General features: G+C 43.2%; 1 pseudogene; it reads right to left on the bottom strand.

Moving 5' to 3' along the window:
- Positions 1 to 6,435: 6,435 nt before the first annotated feature.
- The window catches only part of LOC101447880 (signal-regulatory protein beta-1-like), a 118,299-nt pseudogene continuing 103,968 nt past the window's right edge, over positions 6,436 to 20,766 (bottom strand).

Here is a 20,766-nt window from a genome sequence, read left to right as displayed (position 1 = left end):
TCTGTATTTAGTATGAGATTTTATAAAATTGTCTCACATGACCATGGGTTACACAAGTCCAAATTCCATAGGGCAGGCTGCAAGCCAGGAATCTACTGAAGGTCCTCATTGAATTCCCCAGGATATACTGGCTGTCTAAAGTAGAGATGGAGATTTTCTCTCTGAATGCTGAAATCACTTCTTATTTTAAGGCCTTCAGCTGATTGTGTGAGACATCACTCATTGGTGATGGCAATCTCCTCAATTGATTGTAGATGTAACCAGCCATGTATGCAATCAGCTCACTGATGATTAAATTCCGTGAGGCACACTTGTACTGCAATAAGCCCAATATTGCCTGACCAAACAACTGGGCACCATTACCTGGATGAATTCGCCTAACCAGCACGGCAGCCTTAATAATAACCAAGAAAAGAGATGCAAACCAAATGACCATCAAATCATGAATGGGTAAGCAAAATGTGTTTTATCCATATATCAGAATATGTTTCAGCTATAAAAAGGAAAGAATTCTGATTCATCTACAACCGGGATCAATCTTGAAAACATTGTGCTATGTGAAGTAGTCAGGCAAAAGGGACCTATATTGTATGATTCCATTTTATATGAAATGTCCAGAACAGGCTAATGCTGATTATTGGTTTCCAGGATCTTGGAAGTAGGGAAGAAGGGGTAACTGCTAATAATTATGTTTTTTTGGTGTGTGTGGGGTTGATGAAAATGTCCTGGAATTAGATAGTGGTGATGGTAACACAATTTTGTGAGTATGCTAGAAAGCAATGAGTTACACACTTTGACAAAGATTTTATGAAATGTGAAGTAATTTTAAGGAAGTGGTTGTGAATTTATGTATCGCTGAAGAAGATTTATAAATTTCCAATTGCATATGATATGATGCCCAATGCCATTAGTAATTAGGGAAATGCAAATTAAGCTACTACCACTTCTAACCCACTAGAATGGCTATAATAAGCACAATGACAATAAATAAAAGAAGGAAATGGAAAAATGTGAATTTTCAGACATTGCTGGTGTTTATGTAAATGGGTGCAGACATTTAAAGAAAATTCTTTTAAGAATTTCTCTCCTAGGTAGTATAAACAATCCTTTATGCTATCATGACTGGCTTGGTCCACAGAGCTAGAGGGATCCCCACCTTTTTTGGTACCCATTACAACCTCACTCAGACTGTGTTCCTTGGGAAACAGGCTATGAGATGAATATTAACAAGCAGGTTACTTTTCAGGAAGAGATATTAGGATCAACACCTACAGCACAGAGGGGAAGCTAACAGGACTGGGGAGAGAAAGCGGTTGAGCAGCAGTGAAGTTCTGATGCAGACCTCAGCTGACTCCACATGGAGCTCAGAGTTGTCCTGAATTTGGATGAGAGTATTGGGCTGTTGTATCACCGTTGCTTTAGGCTGTTTCCCAGGGAGGGGCATGAATTTGGGCAAGGTGGCTTTCTTCAGCTGAGGCAATCCCAAAGAAGGTGGACAGCTGAAGGCCATCTTCTGCAGCTTCCACCACAGTCTCCTTCGGAACATCTTCGACCCTGGGAATCCTTGGGCTCAGGATGCACATTAGCTCATCTAGCTGCAAAGGAGCATCACCTCACTAAGGTAACCCAGTTTTCTGACACCATTTGGTCTGAGCTGGGCTTTACTAATTGTACGGAAATATTTTGGGGTGAATGACATGGAGGACAGAGAAGTATCTCCTCTCAGGTCCTTATATCTGAGTGCCTGGGTCTGGGTCTAGCAGAGGACAAGAAGGAAGGAGAAGAAACCTCACAAGTGTGAAGTGAGATAAAACGTGGGAGTATTAACAAGGGAGTCTTCCTGCCACACATTTCTTTGCATTGTTTCCCGAGGGGTTGCAAGAAGTAAGTAGATCCAGCTCAGAACAAGATGTTGAATTTTTTTTAACAGAACAGTTTTAGATTCATAGAAAAATTGAGATGATTGTACAGAGAGTTCCCCCATATTGTAGTTTCCCCTATTACTAATATCTTACATTAATATGGTACATTTGTTACAATTTATGAACATATACTGATACTTTATTATTACTATTTTAAACAGCTTTATTGAAATGTCATTTACATACCATAAGATTCATATACCTAAAATGCACAATTCAGTGGTTTTTAAAAATTTATTTTCAGAGTTGTGTGGTTGAATATTATTAATTAATGTCTGTAGCTTTCTCACATATCCTTAATTTTCACCTTACATCCTTTTCTGTTCCAGGATCCATCTAGGATAGAATATTATACTTAGTTGTCAGGTCTCCTTAGGCTCCTTTTGGCTATGACATTTTCTGAGACTTTCTCATTGTTGATGATCTTGACAATTTTGAAGTATATTGTAGTTTACCCCTCTATTGGAATTTGATATTTTTTCTCATGAATGCCTGAGGATATGGGTATTGTGGAGGACAATTACAGAAGTGAAGTTCCTTTTTATCATATCAAAGCAGGGGTCCACACTATCAACATATCTATGACTTTTGATGTTGATCTTGATTACCTGGCTAACACAGTGTTTGTCACATTTCTTCAATGTAAGTTGCTTCCTCACCACCACTTTTTCCACAATGTACTCTTTGGAAGGAACTCATATGCATAGCCCACACTAAGGAAATAGGCTGTTATGTTCCACGACTTTAAGGATAGAGTAACTACTCAAATTAGTTGGAATTCTGCTTAGAAATCTGTCTCCTTCAACAATTAATTACTTAATTCAACCTTTTTTTATATGAGTATGGACTCATGGATACTTATCTTGTACCTTGGGTTTTAATCTAATACTATATTTACTTACTGTTTTGGCCATTGGAGGTCTTTCAACAGGTTCCTTTTGACATAACATAACAGTGACCTTTTGACATAACTCCCATCAATTTGTCTGTGTGTGTGTGTGTGCGTACAGGTTTTTAAAACTTCCTTTTTGGAGGATGTTGACTTTTGATGCGATTTTTTTAAACATGAAGAAGAGAGAGTAGTCTTTCAATAGAGAGCTTTAGAATACAGAGTAAGATGATTGAATGGAGAAAAGTTATATCTTGAAATCCAACATCTAATAGAAACTAACATCCTGAATGAAATATTCATACATTTATTTAAAAATACTTAAGGGCTAGTTATATGGTACTCTGGCCCCTGAGAAACAGTTCCTTCTCTGTTAGAACTTTCATTCCATTTGAGGAAGACAGATACAAAACAGGCCAATATAGGCAGTTCTAACTTTGCACTACAGTTTAGTTAAATACCAGTCCCCATACAATATGATTTGAATTTCAGTTACTGTGGCAAATTGCCTGTGGATAATGCATAAAGTACAAACTTCACTAGTAACTCTTCAGTCCACAATTCACTGTGTCAATAACATGCTCATTATTTTTGGTGACCAATCACATGACTTCTTTCAATTCTTGTGGATGATCACTGTGAAATTATTATTCAGTTCTTACAAAGCCAGCAAACTTTGTAGTTGTGTTACTTCCTTGTCTCCAAGGAGACATTTGACATTTTACAAAACTGAATAATTGAAATAAGAATTTGGACGAGAAAGTCTAAAGTACAGCGAAGGAGCCAAAAAGTGATAATGGTGCAAGTGAAATTCAAATAGAATGTAAATGGAAGGCAACTATGCTTATTGCAGGGACAGATGCTGAACGTTATATATCCTGCCATAACTCACTGAATATACTGGGGGAGAGTGTAAACTACAGTGTAAACTATGATCCATGTGGCACAGCAGTGCTCAAAAATGTATTCACCAAATGTAATGAATGTGCCACAATGATGAAAGAGGTTGTTGATGAGGGAGGAGTGGTGGTGGTGGTGAGGTGTGGGGTATATGGGAACCTCTTATATTTTTTAATGTAACACTTTTTGTGATCTATGCATCTTCTAAAAAATACAATAAAAAATAAATGCTAAAAAAAAATAGAGTGTAAATGGAGATGTAAAAGAAAAAGCATATTTGGGTATATGAGACACCTACTGTCCCAGAGATTCTAGATATGGAGCCTGAGGAACTTAAGGAAAATGAACTTTTCAACATAAATGAGAAAAGTGGTGGTGATGAAAAGGATGCAGATGTCCCACAGGAAGTGACAACAGGAAAAGCACCACACCATAGGAACTCTTGGAAGGATTCACAACATTGAAAAGGAAAAGGATAAATTGTTTGAAGCTGATACAAGCTTAGCAAAGAGTATGGTATTTAAGGTACTATGGTAAATTGCCTATGAGTAATGCATGTTGTACAAATTCACTGCTAACTCTTCATTCCCAATCATGTCAATAATAGATGCTCATCCTTATCAGTGATATTACTTCTTTCAAAGTCTGTGGGTGATGGATCACCATGAATCTCTTATTCGCTTCATGTACAGACAGCCAAGTTTGTAGTTGTGTGAACCTCTTGTGTCTGAGTTGTGATCTCATGTGACATTTTACAAAAAGGAATATTTTAAAAAATATATTTTTTTATTTGTTTTTAAAAGATACTTAGATTACATAACATGTTGCATAAAAAATACAAGGGATTCCCATATGCCCAACTCCCCACACCTCCCACTTTTACCACATTAATAGCTTCTTTCATTAGTGTGGTACATTTATTGCAATTGATAAACACATTTTGGAGCATTGCCACACAGCATGGATTATACTTTATGTTGTAGTTTACACTCTCTCCCACTCCATTCTGTAGGTTATGGCAGGATATATAATGGCCTTTATCTGTCGTTGCAATATCATTCAGGTCAAGAAAAAAGAATATTTGAAATAAGGAATTGGACAAGAAAGTTCAAAGTGCAGCAAAGGAGCCAAAAAGTGATAATGCTAGAAGTGAAATTTAAGTACAACGTAAATACAATTGTAAAAGAAATAGCTGTCATGGGAATGCTGACACTGTTGTTTTTCCAGACACTGTAGATATGCAGCCTGAAGAATTTAAGGAAGGGAAACTTAGCAATATAAATTAGAAAAGTGCTAATGATGAAAAGGGTGAAGAAGTCCCAGAAGAAAAAAAAGCATCACATCACAGGAACTCTTGGGAGGATTTCACAACATTGAAAGTACAAAGTATAAAATGTTTAAAGCTGATGTAAACTTAGAAAGGAGTATGATAATTCACTAAGGCAGAGAGAAGATAGTGGCTCTATATGATAAATTATACCATGAGAAGAAGGCAGGTGCTGTTCAAACTACTCATGATAAATTTTTTTTACATAGATATAAAACCCCTTATTGTAACTAGAAAAAGACTTTGAACAAAAGGGGAAAACAGTAAAGACAAATGAGTTTATATGGCTAAGAGTCTTTAAAAAAGAGTCGGGAGACCATCAGAGGGGTCGTGCTTACACATGCCTCAGCAGGATCCCAGGGCAGCCAAAGTAGATACAATCCCAGTTATTGGTGCTCCTGAGAGCTACAGATACACACAGGTTCTATGGTCATGGCAAGTGGCTCTGGAGTTCAGTGCCTTGCCAGTGAACCCTACTTTGGAATTTGTGCCTCTGAGTGTGATATAGTTGGACTCAGATGTGACCTTGCTACACATGCCTCTTCTGTCACTTTTACTGAACCTGTGGTTGGTGCTGGGGTTGGTGTATATTCAGAAGACTTGAATCTTTGGACTGTCCATGTGCCAGCTGGGCCCTGAGCCTCAGCAGAGTTGCAACTCCTACTCTCCAGTTCATTGGTCTTACCCAGGTCAGCCAAGAGGGAGGTGAAGATGGTCAACCATTGCACAAGGGAGCCAAGAGTGCCTACAACTGCAAGCAGGAGAATCACGTCCATCAACCATGTAGGATCAATGTTTCTAAGATTTTAATTTGCAGTATATTAAGTAAGTATTTTTTTAAGAATATCTCATTTTTCTATATATTTATAGCTGGCATTAAGAGTGTTGATCTCCCCCTGGCTGCTGTCATGAGTAGATAGGAACTCCTTGATATAGAACAGATGTCATCTCAGCCTTTCTCCTCAAGTCCTGATTTCCTTCCCAGTCAGAGTGGGAACATCTCTCAGATGCTACCATCTCTCAGAGAAACCAAGCCAAGGGTTTTCAGTATTACATTAAAATGTGTATTGCTTTTGTTCCCATGGAGCTCCATTATTCAAATAATCTAGAGATGGTCTCCATGGGAATCACCTCTCAATTGTCCCTCATTCAGTTCTCCTCTACCCATTTCCTCTGTAGAATCCCTAGGACTTGGATGGTACTTTTTGAAAATTGTTCACTAACCCAACTACTGTAGGACTACACATACTTCCTTCTCTTCTCTCCAGATGTGCCTTGATACTGTATGATGCATGGGACCTCCCAGGCTGAACCTTCCTGCTGACAGTGCCCTTCCTCAGGATAGACTATGGACTGCCCTCCCTCCCTGATGCCTGATTCACCCCAACAACTTACATTCAGGCCCTCTGCTTCCTGTAGATATAGATTGCAGGCACATCTACTGCCAGCAGCACCTTGTAGCCTAGAAGGAGTGTTACCAGAAGTGCAGTACATAGTTCTGTCCCTGGAAATCAAGGGACAGGAGAAGCCATTAGAGGAAGTGCATAGGAGTTCATACCCAGGGCTTCCACTTACTTCATCTGAGGCCACCTGAACCCATCAGTGCTCTTAAGCCTTTGAACCTGTGCCCTGGGAACAGAATGAGTGCCCTCATTCTCACTCACCACCTTCTCAGACCATCAGGATAGTCCTACTATCACTGTATTCAGTGATGCATAAGTATGGCACCTGGTTTACTTACTTTATTGTTAAAATTCTTTGGGGGCAGGTCTTATTACTTCCATTCTGATACAGAAATTGAGGAACTGAAAGTTTAGGGACGTCACCAGGTAGTGGGTTCCAAACCTAGGGAAGCCCATTCCTGTGTTCCCTTAGGATGATCCTTAAGCCCCTCAGGGCCATAAGAATGAGCATACACATGGTCTGCAGGTGTAGTCAGGATGGATTTCAAGTGGGAGTTTCATAGCTGCCCTGCTAGAACCAGGTGTGGGGCTGGATGACTTCTATGTTCTAGGGAGCTGAGAGAGTCCTCAAAGCAGCCTGACCTAATGACATCTGCTGGAAAACACCTTGGTCAGTCAAATAAATGGGTTGTTATACTTGGGAGGTGTCTCAAACATGGCATAGTCTACCTTGACCCCAGATGTCATCTGGAAACTTTCTGTTGGAAACAAAGTTGGATGTGGGTAAGCACACTTTTGGATTCTTGGCATTTTTACAATGAGCAGTTTCCTAGAGACAGATAAAGTAGATACAACCCCAGGTCTTGGTTCTTTTGAGGGATACAGAGACCCACAGGTTCTATGGTCATGGCAGATGGAGTTCAGTGCCATGTCAGTTGGCCCTACTTTGGGGTTTGTGTTTCTGTGTAATGGAGCTGGACTCAGATGTGATCTTTGTTCACAAGCCTCTCCTGTTACTTTTACCGGAACTGTAGTTGGTGTGGGGTTTAATGTATACCCAGGGGACCTGAATCTCTGAACTGACCATGTGATAGCCAGACCCTGAGCCTCAAGAGACTTGCAGCCCCTACACTCTGGTTTATTGGACTTACCCTACTCAGCTAACATGGAGGTGAAGAAGGTCAACCACCACACCAGGGAGCCAAGAGTGCCTACAACTGAAAGCAGGAGAATTGCATCCAGCATTCATGTGGAATCTAAGCCCCCTCTTGATATAGATGTGGAGTGGACACAACCATTCCAAGGCCCACAGGATGGAGGAATAGAGTGTGGATTAGAGTGGACTTACTGAGATTCTATGCATGAACTATTGTGATTAGTAATCGAAGAAAATGTGGCATTGGTGTGGAGAAAATGGCCATGGTGGCTGCTGGGGGTAGGGAGTGGGAGGAAGAGATGAGATGTGGGGACGTTTTCAGGACTTGGAGTTGTCCTGGGTGGTGGTACAGGGACAGTTGTATGTCCTCCCATGGTCCACTGGGTGGACTGTGGGAGAGTGTGGGCTATGGTGTGGACCATTGACTATGAGGTGCAGCGGTGCTCAGAGATGTATTCACCAAATGCAATGAATGTCTCATGATGACGGAGGAGATTGTTGTTATGGGGGGAGGAGTGAGTGAGGGGGTTGGGGGGGCTTATGGGGACCTCATATTTTTTGAGTGTAATATTAAAAAAAATAAAGACAAAAAAATTAAACAAAAATATTCAAATTTATTTTTAAAATAAAATAATGCTGGTGCCTCCTTAAGGAGTGAGTGGAGACCTTAAATTGTCTGCTGCTGTCAGGGATGTTGGGGAAACCATTCTCAGCTGAGTCATCCTCTGGGACCCTCTCTCAGTTGAAGAGTGCTGCTTTGCTGCCCAGTCACACCTTGTTCTGTGAGGGCAGCCTATAACAAGTTGGGCTAAATTGAGGGTGTAAAGGTTCACCTCCTCCCCTCCATCTGAAACAACTCTAGAGACAATCATGACTGTACAGCTGAGTATTTTTTTTGTTTGTCTGCATTACTGTCCAATGCCTCTCTCTGCTAGTCCTGCTTCCTTCCCTCATGTTGATCCTAACAGCATTCTACAATAAGCTTCCTGTATTCTTATATCCATTTCAGAGTCTTCTTCCCAGGAAAACATCTTTATGATAGTAGATATTGAGAGTGGTCGGGAAAGCAGATGCTGAAACGCAAATTTGGAGTGAGATCACTCATCTGATGAGTTGCAATGAGGAACCCATCACTAATGGTAAGTGGAACATGGGTAAACTGTAGTTACCATGGTGGTGCAATTGCTAACCCTTCCACTGGTAGTGCACTGGCATTGTATGCCAGAGGAAGGGTATAACCTGGAATCAGGCATTTGAAAATTTGTTGGCAAATGGTAACCACAAAGACAGTGGAATTAGATGACTCTTGATGGGGCATTAGTCCTTTGGAGAAAGACAATGAAAATTTGAGTGACTAAATGCTAGTTGAAGCTAAGTGAAAGCCAGAAGACTTCTTGGTATCATTGTAGATTCTTATCACATATAGACAGAGGGCAGAAGCAAAGGCTGAGGATTTGGGCCCAGGACAGATTTATAGGGATAGCAGAACTACAGAGCAGACTGAATGCTCAACCTCAGTAAATTTCTGTGCTAAGGTTAGAGCCCTGGTTAGGAGGTAGGAAGGGCCAGAGATATAGAATAGGATTTTTTTTTTCAAGATTTATTTATTTTATTTATTTCTCTCCCCTTCCCCCCTGCCCCAGTTGTCTGTTCTCTGTGTCTATTTGCTCTGTGTTCTTCTTTGTCCACTTCTGTTGTTGTCAGTGGCACAGAAATCTGTGTTTCTTTTTGTTGCGTCATCTTGTTGTGTCAGCTTTCCGTGTGTGCAGCGCCATTCCTGGGCAGGCTAAACTTTCTTTCATCCTGGGTGGCTCTCCTTACGGGGTGCACTCCTTGCGTGTGGGCTCCCCTATGCAGGGACACCCCTGCATGGCATGGCACTCTTTGTGCACATAGCACTGCGCATGGGCCAACTCCACACGGGTCAAGGAGGCCCGGGGTTTGAACCATGGACCTCCCATGTGGTAGATGGATGCCCTAACCACTGGGCCAAGTCTGTTTCCCTAGGATAGGAATTTTTGACCAATGTACTCAAACATCTTCACTCGAATTCTGGGTTGATGAGGACAATGTTGCCAAAATAGTTACTTATCTCCAAAAAATCCTCCCCATATCAAAAGAGAAACAGAAAAGCAAAAGCAAATTCTACACAAAACCATGCTGTCAGAATTGCCTGAAGAGATAATTTCAAAACTGCAAGGTAATTGTGTGTAGAGAAAGAAAAATCACTAAATCATAGTGCCTAACCTCTCATGAGGCTGTCATCCCATCTTTATCCAGAAAAAAGAGGAGGGCAGCTAGAAAAGGAGTCTAGTGGTTATTTGGAATCAACACAGAGATTAAATCCACTCTAAATATGAAAATACTAAAAAAGTATCTGGCAGATCAGAGCACAGATTACAGATTCACAGTTATGCCTAATGTAGAAGAGTTGGTACAATTTAAGGGGTGTGGTAGGCTGAACAATGTTGCCTCAATGATGTAAATATGTTACCATACATGGCAGAGGGGTATGCAGAAATGATTAAAGTTAGGATTTTAAGATGGCAAGATGATCCTGAATTATCTGGGCAGATCCAATACAATTACAATGGTCCTTACAAGTGAAAAAGGCAAAAGAAGTGCCAGAGAAGGAAATGACAAGAGAAGCAGAGATTGGAGTGAGGGGGAGCCTTGAGCTAAGGAATGTGGGCAGCCTCAGAAGTTGGAAACGGCAAAGAAACAGACTCATCCCTAGATCATTCCAAAGAAATGCAGCCCAGCTGACTCATTCAGTCTTCAGAACTGTAAGATAATAAGTTTACATTGTTTAAACCATTGAGTTTGTGATGATTTGTTACAGCCACAGTAGGAAACTACTACACAGGGGCAGGAACATTTTAAAAGGACTGATGTGATTAAAGGGGCCCTATTCAAAATTCTTGGCTTTGATGGGGAGGGGGAAGGAAGAAGTGCTGTTTGGTTATTGAAAGGTGAAGGAGAAGCAGTCTGTCCTTAGGGGCTGGAGTCTCCTCTGCCTGACTTAGGGGCCAGGTGGCCATGGAAGGACAGATCCTTTTAAAAAGATAGCATAGAAGCCCCCAGGAAAAGAAAGATCTCAAATCAATAACCTAAATTTACATTTTAAGAAGTAGAAATAGAAGAGAAAGTTAAACTCAAAAAGGTAGCAGAGATCAGAGCAGAGATAAATGAAATAGAGAATGGAAAAACAATTGAGAGAATCAGTGAAACCAAAACTTGGTTCTTTGAAAAGATCAATAAAATTCACAAATTTTAGCTAGCCTGACAACGAATAAAAGAGAAAGGATGCACATTATTTGGGCCATCCATTGGCAGTGGAAAAACAATGCTGATAGTCATGAAAGAACTAGGGTGTGGACTCATATCTCACTCCTGAGGAACATGAATATCTTCCTTCTCCCCTGGAGTTCACAACACAAAGCAGGCACAGCAGCAACACATATCCATCCAAACTGATTAGGCAATTAGGTGTGAGAGGGTGGAGATGAGAAGATACAGGAGGGCACTAGGGAAGCTATTGCTGGACTCTCCGCTTGTCAGAGCTCAGGGACTTTCTACCGATCTGTGCCTGGGAACCTGGGCCTCGTTTGCTGGTTTAGGAGTTCACATAGGAGCTCTGAACCAGGTGACATGAAATGGAGAGCAGAGCACTTGCTTCTTAGGTGGCAAGGGATACAAGACCAGGATGCTGTGGTTAGTCAGAGCAGAACTTGAAGTCACACAAAGGTGGGCTCAAATAAATGCCCCTGACTAGTTGCATGACCTTTACCAAGTTTTCCACTACTTAACCTCTTCTTCTGTTCTTTGGACCAATAATAATCTCTTCCTCATTAGAAAGTTTTGAGGATTAGCTACCTACCTATTTAAGTAAACTAACTAATTAACAAACTAACTCATCCTTTCCAAAAGTATTACTGAGTACCTATTATGTGCTAGGTCATGTGCCAATCTCTGAAGCTCCAATGCTGAGAAGTCCTGGTCCTACCAGCAGAGACTCAGACTGGAGAGGTAACGAAGCTCATCACCTTCAACAACTTGTCTGCAAAATGAGGCCCAGAGAGGGACACAGACTTGTCCACAATCACACAGCAAGTCTGTGACAGAGCCACAGTGGAAATCCAGACACCCCAATTCCCAGTACCCAGCTGAGTACCTGAAAAGTGGGCATCAGTAAAATTAAGGAAGCCACAAAGGCACTTTTAGAACTTCCCTGTTTCCCTTGAAGGATGTGATAAGGAGAGAAATGGCTCAACACAGATCCTTTCACAGGGTCTGCTGTGCACCAGCCATCAGCCATGATGGCAAGGTAATGGAACATCCCACAGTGGCACTGAAACACCAACTAAGTGCTGCCATGCAGAAGAAAGAAGAGAAACACATTGATGACAGGTTGTAAGGAGCTGAACAAATGACACCCCAACAACCTTAGATTCCCCCAGAAGAATATATCAGTACAATCCTCATAGAGGGCAACCTGGCAGTGTCATAAGCTTAAAAGGCTGCCCTTGCATCTGGAAATGCACCTTTGGAAATTCGTCATGGGAAGAGTCACATATTCAAGAGACATATGCCCAAGGGCATTCATTGCAGCATTCATCACATTTGAGACAAGCCATTATCATGCTAAATTCTGCCCTTACTCCCTCAGCAGTGGGAAGGTTGGATGGGCCTTGGGACAAGTAGCCTAGTGTAGCCAAGGAGAGCAGTTGAGGTGGAAGAGAAAGAGGAAGAGGAATGTAAACATAGTCATTGTTAGGTTAAGAAAACAGGAGGCAAGGAGCTATGAACAGGGCAATCCCCCTTATTACCATTCTCTCCCCACTCCCTCATTCCCTCCCTCTATCTTACCCTCCCTTGATTCTTTAGCATGTATTTATATAAAATGATTATAAAGGTATATACCAAATTCTTACCAGTGATGGGGGACTCTTGGGGTATGGGATTTGGGGAAACAGAGTTCACTTAAAAAATTTCTACTTTGTATTTATGCACATCTAGAATTTTCTAAAATAAGCATGGATTACTACTTTAACATTAATAAACAAAGTGAAATTAAGATGCAATTTAGAAAGAGCCGGGTGGGGTGGAGTGGAGGCCTCAAGAGGTGGTATTCCTAGGTCCTGGTCCTTCTGGGGGGCAGTGCCCTCCAGGGTCAGCTGTCTGCTGACTGCTGGCTGTCCATCATGCTCCACCTGGCAGGTGACCACCATGTCTTCCCTGTGGGCTGACAAGTTCACCAGGAGCCAGCTCGACAGGTTATAGGTTCCATCCTTTTTCTCTATAGGTCTTGAGGTTGTTTCTGTTAGGGACACATTTCCATTCTCCAACCAGGTCAGCAGTACTTTCTGGTACCTCTCCACCTGGCAGGTGACATTCACTTGGCTCTCTGGCATGGGGTGTTGTGTCATCTTCAAGGTGGGCAGAACTGAAACAGCACAGGGCAGAGGATCTGACCATAGGAATAGACATCAAAGGGGAAGGGCTCTGATTCTCTGGGTGGGGAAGTGTGGGTGAGCTCGGTGATAATGAATTCCCACTACCAAAGCAAGGGAATCACTGAGGACAGAGGTAGGCATGCAGCTAGTAATCAAACACTATTGGTGAAATCACTGAGCATGGTGCCTGGCATACAGTATATGCTCAAGGATTGGTAGCTTCTAGTATAGTAATAATGAGACAAATCAGTGACATGCATTTGACGCATAATAATTCTAGCAAAATAAATCAAATTAGCAACTACACAGGGGACTGAATAGGGTAGGAGCCCAATAATTATGGTTGCTGTTGGTAAAATAAATGGCACTGACAATGAAATAAATGAAACCACCTAGCAGGGCTCTTTTTTTTAAAAATGAGAGGGAAAAAAAATTTTATTCATTTTGTAAAAATATTACATTCAAAAAATATGAGGTCCCATTCAACCCCACCACCCCCACCCCATCACTCCCCTCCCAGCAACACTCACTCCCATCATCATGACACATCCATTGCATTTGGTAAGTACATCTCTGGGCATCTCTGCACCTCATGGTCAATGGTCCACATCATAGCCCATACTCTCCCACCTTCCATCCAGTGGGCCCTGGGAGGATTTACAATGTCCAGTGATTGCCCCTGAAGCACCATCCAGGGCAACTCCAAGTCCCAAAAACGCCTCCACATCTCATCTCTTCCTAGCAGGGCTCTTGGCACATGGCAGTCGGTCAACCTGCAGCAGCCACTAAAATAATAATAAAGGAAAGTGCTGGGGGGAACTTGCATCCATCATCCATGTGGAATCTAAGCCTCCTCTCGATATAGAGGTGGAGTGGACATAACCATCCCAGGATCCACAAGATGGAGGAATAGAGTATGGACTAGAGTGGACTTACTGATATTGCACTATGGAACTACTGTGATTAGTAATGGAAGAACTTGTAGCATTGATGTGGAAAAAGTGGTTATGGTAGCTGCTGAGGGTAGGGAGAGGGAAATAAAGATATGATGTGGGGGCATTTTCAGGATTTGGAGTTGTCCTGGGTGGTACTGCAGGGACAGATGCTGGACATCGTATGTCCTGCCATGGCCCCCTGGGTGCCCTGGGGGAGAGTGTAAACTACAATGTAAACCATTATCCATATGGTGCGGCAATGCTCCAAAATGTATTCACCCAATGCAATCAATGAATGTCCCACAATGATGAAAGAGGTTGTTGATGTGGAAGGAGTGGGGTGAGGAGGGTGGGGAGTATATGGGGACCTCTTATATTTTTTGAATGTAACATTTAAAAAAAATAAAGAGAGAAAAAAAAAAATAAAGGAAAGTGCAGGGATGAGTGCCCGGTCCTTTGTGGATGCAGGAGACTGGGAGGGACAACTAGGAATTAGATTCCAGGAAAGTCAAGCCCTTGAGCTTAAACCAGGTGAGCAGGCTTGTTGGAGCGTGATTGTGGCAGGTGAGTGGGTCTCTACCTGGGATGGACTCAGACAAGTTGACTGTCCCACGGAGAGGGGTCTGCAAGGTGTCATGGGCCACCTTGCAGATGACCTGGGAGTGGACATCCCCTGGGCTCAGCTGCACCTGGGATCAGCTGGAGATGCTGTAGAAGATGCTGTCATCTGGTGGGACCATGGTGGTCTGGAGGGCTGGGAGCACGTTCCCATTTTTGAACCATGTCAGAGTGACATTCCTGGGGGAGAATCCACGGGACTTGCAGGTGAAGGTCACAACCTGCCCAGGTGTAGCTCTGGCTGAGGAGCTTGAGACCACAGGGATAGAGGGTTTTGCTGCAAGAAGGGGCATTTGAAACAGTAAGCAGGACTGTGATGAACAGTAATGCAGTGCAAGACACGGATAAAAAAGTTTATCTTTGTGAGTTTTACAACCTTCTCTAATTTGGGAGGAGTTGTTGTTCTGTACAGAGAAGGCAGCAAAGGTACAGAGAGAGCAAAGTGGCAGTGCCAAAATGGAATTCGAGGCCTGAGTTCAAAGCCTCTGGTTTTCTTGGCCCCAGGAGATTTGCCTACCAGTGTCTGTGCAAGAATAGGTCGACTGAGGCTTTCTCTGTGTTGACTCCTCCTAGCTGGCCTCACCTGGACCCTGAACATTTCAGAGCGAGTGTTCACACAGGGAAGGAAGAGGTACAAGGGGGCTGGGGAAGGACTGGAGCCAGCTGCCCAGCCCAGCCCTGCCCAGATCTGGAGGCTGTGTGGCCAGGGCACATCCTAGTTGGCTCCTCTGTGAATGGGACTGAGGGGGACTGAAGTGGTGGGGGAAGGGGATTTCTTCCTGCCTGGGGTCTCAGGAAGGACAAATGTGGCAATGCAAGCACATTTGCTCTGGAGCAAACACAGAAGAGAAGAAACAGAAATAAGCAAGAAGAGATATACCTTTTTTTGTGTGTGTCTTTTTTTTAAAAAGATACATAGAACACAAAAAATGTTACATTAAAAAATGTAAGAGGTTCCCATATACCCCATACCCCACTGCATCCCACTCCTCCCACATCAACAACCTCTTTCATCATTGTGGCACATTCATTGCATTTGGTGAATACATTTTGGAACACTGCTACACTGCATGTATTATAGTTTATATTGTAGTTTATACTCTCCTCCAGGCCATTCAGTGGGTTATGGCAGGATATATAATGTTCTGCATCTGTCCCTGCAATATCATTCAGGACAACTCCAAGTCCCGAAAATGCCCCCACATCATACCTCTTCTTCTTTCTCCCTGACCTCAGCAACTCCCATGGCCACTGTCTCCATATCAATGATAAAATTTTTTCCATTGCTAGAGTCACAATAGTTCTATAGTAGAATACTAGTAGGTCCAGACTAATCCATATTTTATTCTTCCATCCTGTGGACCCTGGGATGGTGATGTCCACTTCGCCTCTAAATCAAGAGGTGACTTAGATCCCACATGGCTGATGTACGCAGTTCTCCTGCTTGTAGTTGTAGGCACTCTCAGTTCCCTGATGTGGTAGTTGATCATCTTCACCTCCCTCTTAGCTGACCTGGGTAAGTCCAACGAACCGGAGAGTAGGTGTTGCAACTCTATTGAGGCTCAGGGCCCAGCTGACATATGGCCAGTCCAGAGATTCAAGTCTCCTGAGTATACTCAACCCAAGTGCCAATGACAGTTCCAGTAAAAGTGACAGAAGAGGCATGTGTAGTAATGTGTCATATGTGTCACATCTGAATCCAACTCCATCACACTCAGGAACACAATTTCCAAAGTAGGGCCCAGTGACAAGGCACTGAACTCCAGAGCCAATGGCAATGATTGTAGAACCTGTGTGTCTCCACAGCCCCAAGGAGCACCAGTCGCTGGGGTTGTATCTATTTTGGCTGTCTCTGGGATCCTGCTGAGGTGTGCATAAGTGCAACCCCTCTGATGACCTCCTGACTCATTTTGAAGTCTCTTAACCATATAAACTCATTTGTCTTTACCATTTCCCCCTTTTATTCAAGGTCTTTTTCTAGTTGCATCACCAGCTGGAGATTGGTAGTAATCCCTCGGTGCCAGGGAGGCTCATCCCTGGGAGTCATGTCCCATGCTGGGGGAAGGTAATACATTTACATGCTGAGTTTAAGCCACACTTTATATTTATAGCTAGAGTTCCACTTCAGATACACATTTATTTACTCTTTTTTTCATTCTTCCCACAAAAATCCCAGTAGAACCTAATCTGTACCAACCTCTGAATTCTAAAGGGATGGGCAAAGGAAAGTTTCTGTGAATCTGGGGTCTTCTTTTGGGTCAGTTTGGATTGAAAATAGAGATCACTGATTGCTGAGAAAGCCAAAGAATGTTAATCTCTTCAGGCAGACTAAGCACAGAAAAGCACTTCCTGTGTCCTGGGAGCACAGGCAAATCAGACCCGAAAGACTGAGGGCAGTTTCTCCCTATAGAGGGCTCTGAAAGGAGCTCCTTTGGTGTCTCTAAATGGCTGATTATTTTGCAACACCTTCTTTGACAGTTGTCATCCAGCAAACATTACAAACATTTGCAATTGTAAATATTTTCCTTGCTTCCTAAAACCCATCAGAAACTTCAAGCGCCTGGTAAGGAGGACGTCACTTGACTAAGTAGAATCCTAAAATTAACATCTGCCTAGATGTCCCAAAAGAATCAGCTACTACAACCTGTAACCATTTAGTGAGAGCTCTGAGTTGCCTAATCTGCTGAGCTGGTCTCCCCTTGAGTCCAGAACTTTGATCCTCCCACCAGGCCTGTGAGGGGCCAAGGGTGGTCTCCATTGATTAGATGAGGCTCAGAGAGGAAGGTGACTGGCCCAAAGTACATGGCAGGCAAATGGGGGAGCCACCCCATCAAGGGCTGGTTAATTCTTGTTTCTCTGTTCTTTTTCTTTCTGATTCTCAGTGTCTACTTTTCTGATATAAAGTAGATAAAACACCAACCTGGTAAGATTAAAGATGATGTAAGTAAAACACAGAGCCCTGCATGCCATTGGTGCATAATAAATAACTATTTTTTAAACCATTTTCTTTTTTAAATTTTTATTATTTTTATTTATACTCCCCCCCACCATTTCCCTGTATCCATTCACTGTGCATTCTTCTGTGTCTGCTTGTATTCTCATTAGGTGGCTCGGAGAACTGATCCTGGGACCTTCTGGAGTGGGAGGGAGGCAACTACTCTCTTGTGCCACCTCAGCTCCCTGTTCTGCTACATCTTCTTATTTTCTCTCCTCTGTGTCTCTTGTTGTGTCATCTTGCTGCACCAGCTCTTGTGTTGGCTGGCACTCCTGTGCAAGGTGGCTTTCCCACATGGGGCGGCATTCCCACACAGGGTGGCACTCCTGTGCTGGGGTGTACCCCCGCATGGGCTGGCACTCCAGCTGGGCCAGCTCACCACATGGGCTAGCTTGTCCTCACCAGGAGGTCCTGGGCATCGAACCCTGGACCTCCTATATGGTAGACTGGAGCCCAATTGGTTGAGCCACATCTGTTTCCCAATAAATAACTATTAATAAGGTATTAATAACATCTGTATATAGCACCTTACTGCTACAAGTTTTTTTTAAATTAAAAAAAATTTTGAGCTCCTGGGGCCAGGCCCTGGCATATGAAGTAAGTGCATTGGCTCCCTTGAGTTGGTTTTTCATTTGTTTGCTTTTTTTTTTCTTTTAAGGTGGCACGTGGGCAGAGCCTGGGGATATCCCATGTGGAAAGCAGGCACCACATGCGTTCCTGCTACAAGTTCTTAAATTCCATATTTATACTTTAGGAAGCAAGAAGACCAAACAAAAGCATAGACAAACCAAGAGAAGTCTCGAATTCTGCTCTTGCAGTTTCCATGGAAAACCCAAACGAAACAGCAGCAGAAACCACCAAATGACGATTCTCTCTCTTTTAAAAATAATCCCCTTAGAAAACAGGTTTGTGAATTGATTTTCAAAACAGAAACCAGGTCACTGTGGTCTCCTCCAGATTAGCTATTTATAAAAAGCTGGCAGCATTTTGAGAGGAGGGAGGGAACAGATTCCAAGAGTGACTTTGTTGTGTTGAGGTTGGGAGGGTTCTGAGATTGAACAGTGAGAATTTCTTGAGATTCTGATACCTGTTTAGATGCAAATGTGGGGAAAGATGGGGAGTTGCCTTCAGCAGTGAAGCTGGGATCTGAACAGTGCTTTATCTGGTTTCCCTCCTAGGAAGCCACTTTTCATTACCAGATGTGTTTCTGTCCCCTTGCCTCCTCCCTCCTTCTCATCCAGGTTATCATTTAGGAGGACAGCACAAAAAAGAGGAGTACACACTGGACTAGGACATAGCTGATTAGAGTCCTGGACAAGCCACTGAATAACTGACTGATTAAGCAAGGGAAAGTGCTGTACCATCTGGACCTTCAGTCTGTAATGTTAGGATCAAGCCACCTGATTGGCTTGTGTCAGGAATTGGGGCAGACTTGATTGCTACAGCCTCTAGGATGGTAATTTGACAATCTCCACAGAAATCAAAATACACATGTTTTCTAACCCAGCAATGTCCTTCTAGGGGACATCATCCTCTTTAGTAGAAAGTCACCCATACTGGGGAAGAGCTTAAATATGCATCAACAGGAGACTATAAAATGATGATGCTATCTCCATATGCTGGGATATTATGCAGCTGTTAAAAACAACAGCTCTACATATACTGACAGACGATGCCTGATAGGGAATGAGGCTCCTGAAGATTAAGAGGGGTTTTACAATCCAACAGACCTCAAGGTCTTAGCGTGAGGCCTTCTGCACCTTTGGGAAATGGATTAGGAGAACTGCTGACTCCAGATCAAAGTTCCAAGCTTTTATCCAGTGCATACTACGCACCAAGATCTTGGATGGAAGAGTGTCGTTGCTGCAGCAGCAAGGAGCCTGGCCTGAAATCAGATCTGCATTCCAGATCCCTTTTCCATCAGTACCTTGCCATGAGACTGTGGGCAAGGCCCATGTCACCTCCTGGCCTCAGGCCCTCCATCTCTAAGTGGGGGCTGGTCTGGTGGTGTTGGAAGGTCCTTCATGACTTAGGAGATGGAAGGGATCCTGGGCCTCTGGCGGAAAACCCTAAATAAGCATCTTCTTTGCTGCCTCCACTAGAAACCCCTGTGTCTCCCACCTGGGGAGTGCCTTTCTTGGGTGAGAAACACTGAGAAGGCCAGTTTTGCTCTGAATCCCCAGTGACTGCAAGCCTGAGTCTGTCCCAGATCCCACAAGGGATTTCCTGACAGACCCACAGCAAAAGAAAAGCGGCTTGCACCTCCTCCAGCCAAACTTAGGGAATCTTTGTCTCTGAGGAATTTCTGCTCAGTGTGATGTTTCTGAAGAATAAATCAAGAAACACACATCCTCCTCAACCCTGGCCTGGACTTTCTCCTCACTGCAAGGGAAGAGAACAGAAGCTTCAAGGGAGAAGAGCTTTGTCCTGCTGTGTTCATTCCTGATACCACAGCATTAAGAGCTGAGCCTGGCACCCGGGAGGCTCCCTGGAAACGTTTGCAAAATAAAGAGCAGACCCTCCAAAATGCAGGGGAGGGGGGGCCCTCTCTGCAGTGAGTTTGGGCCTGAAGGGACATGATGCAGAACAGCGTGATCCCCTGAGCAGTTACGACTGACACTGATCCTTAAGACTGAGTCACCTGAAGTTGCCTCCTCTGCCCTCCTGCAGGGAAGCCCACAGTGGGTGTCTACAGCCCCTTCTCTGCACTAGGCAGTGCTCAGGAGCCTGGAGGCCCTACCTAGTGCAGAATCCTTCATCCTTGACCTTTGACTTGAGAGCTGGTGAAGCATGAAGCAGGGGCCAGGAGCAATCAAGCTCTGTCCCTCTCCAGACTCTGCCCAGACAAGGGTACTCCTTCCCTGCAGCCCACTGAGGTCTGGGGCTCACTCCTGCTATTTAGCTGACATCTTGGTTCTCCAACCTTGCACTGCATTTTTGAACCAGTTGATATCTTGTTCACAAACTGCTTTTCTGCTTAGCTCATTCTGCTAACTTCTGTTTCCTGTAGCCAACAGCCTCTCATCTACTTTTTTTGCCAGTTAGTTATAAATATATTTATATTTTTTCTAACTGCAAAGAGGAGGCTATGAATACATTTTTTTTCATTTTAAAACAATTCATTGAAGGATATCAGTCATACAGGTACATATATAAACAATTACA

Source organism: Dasypus novemcinctus, chromosome 24 (assembly GCF_030445035.2).
Source record: "Dasypus novemcinctus isolate mDasNov1 chromosome 24, mDasNov1.1.hap2, whole genome shotgun sequence".
NCBI classification, from domain to species: domain Eukaryota; kingdom Metazoa; phylum Chordata; class Mammalia; order Cingulata; family Dasypodidae; genus Dasypus; species Dasypus novemcinctus.
This window is presented reverse-complemented; position numbering and strand designations above follow the sequence as displayed.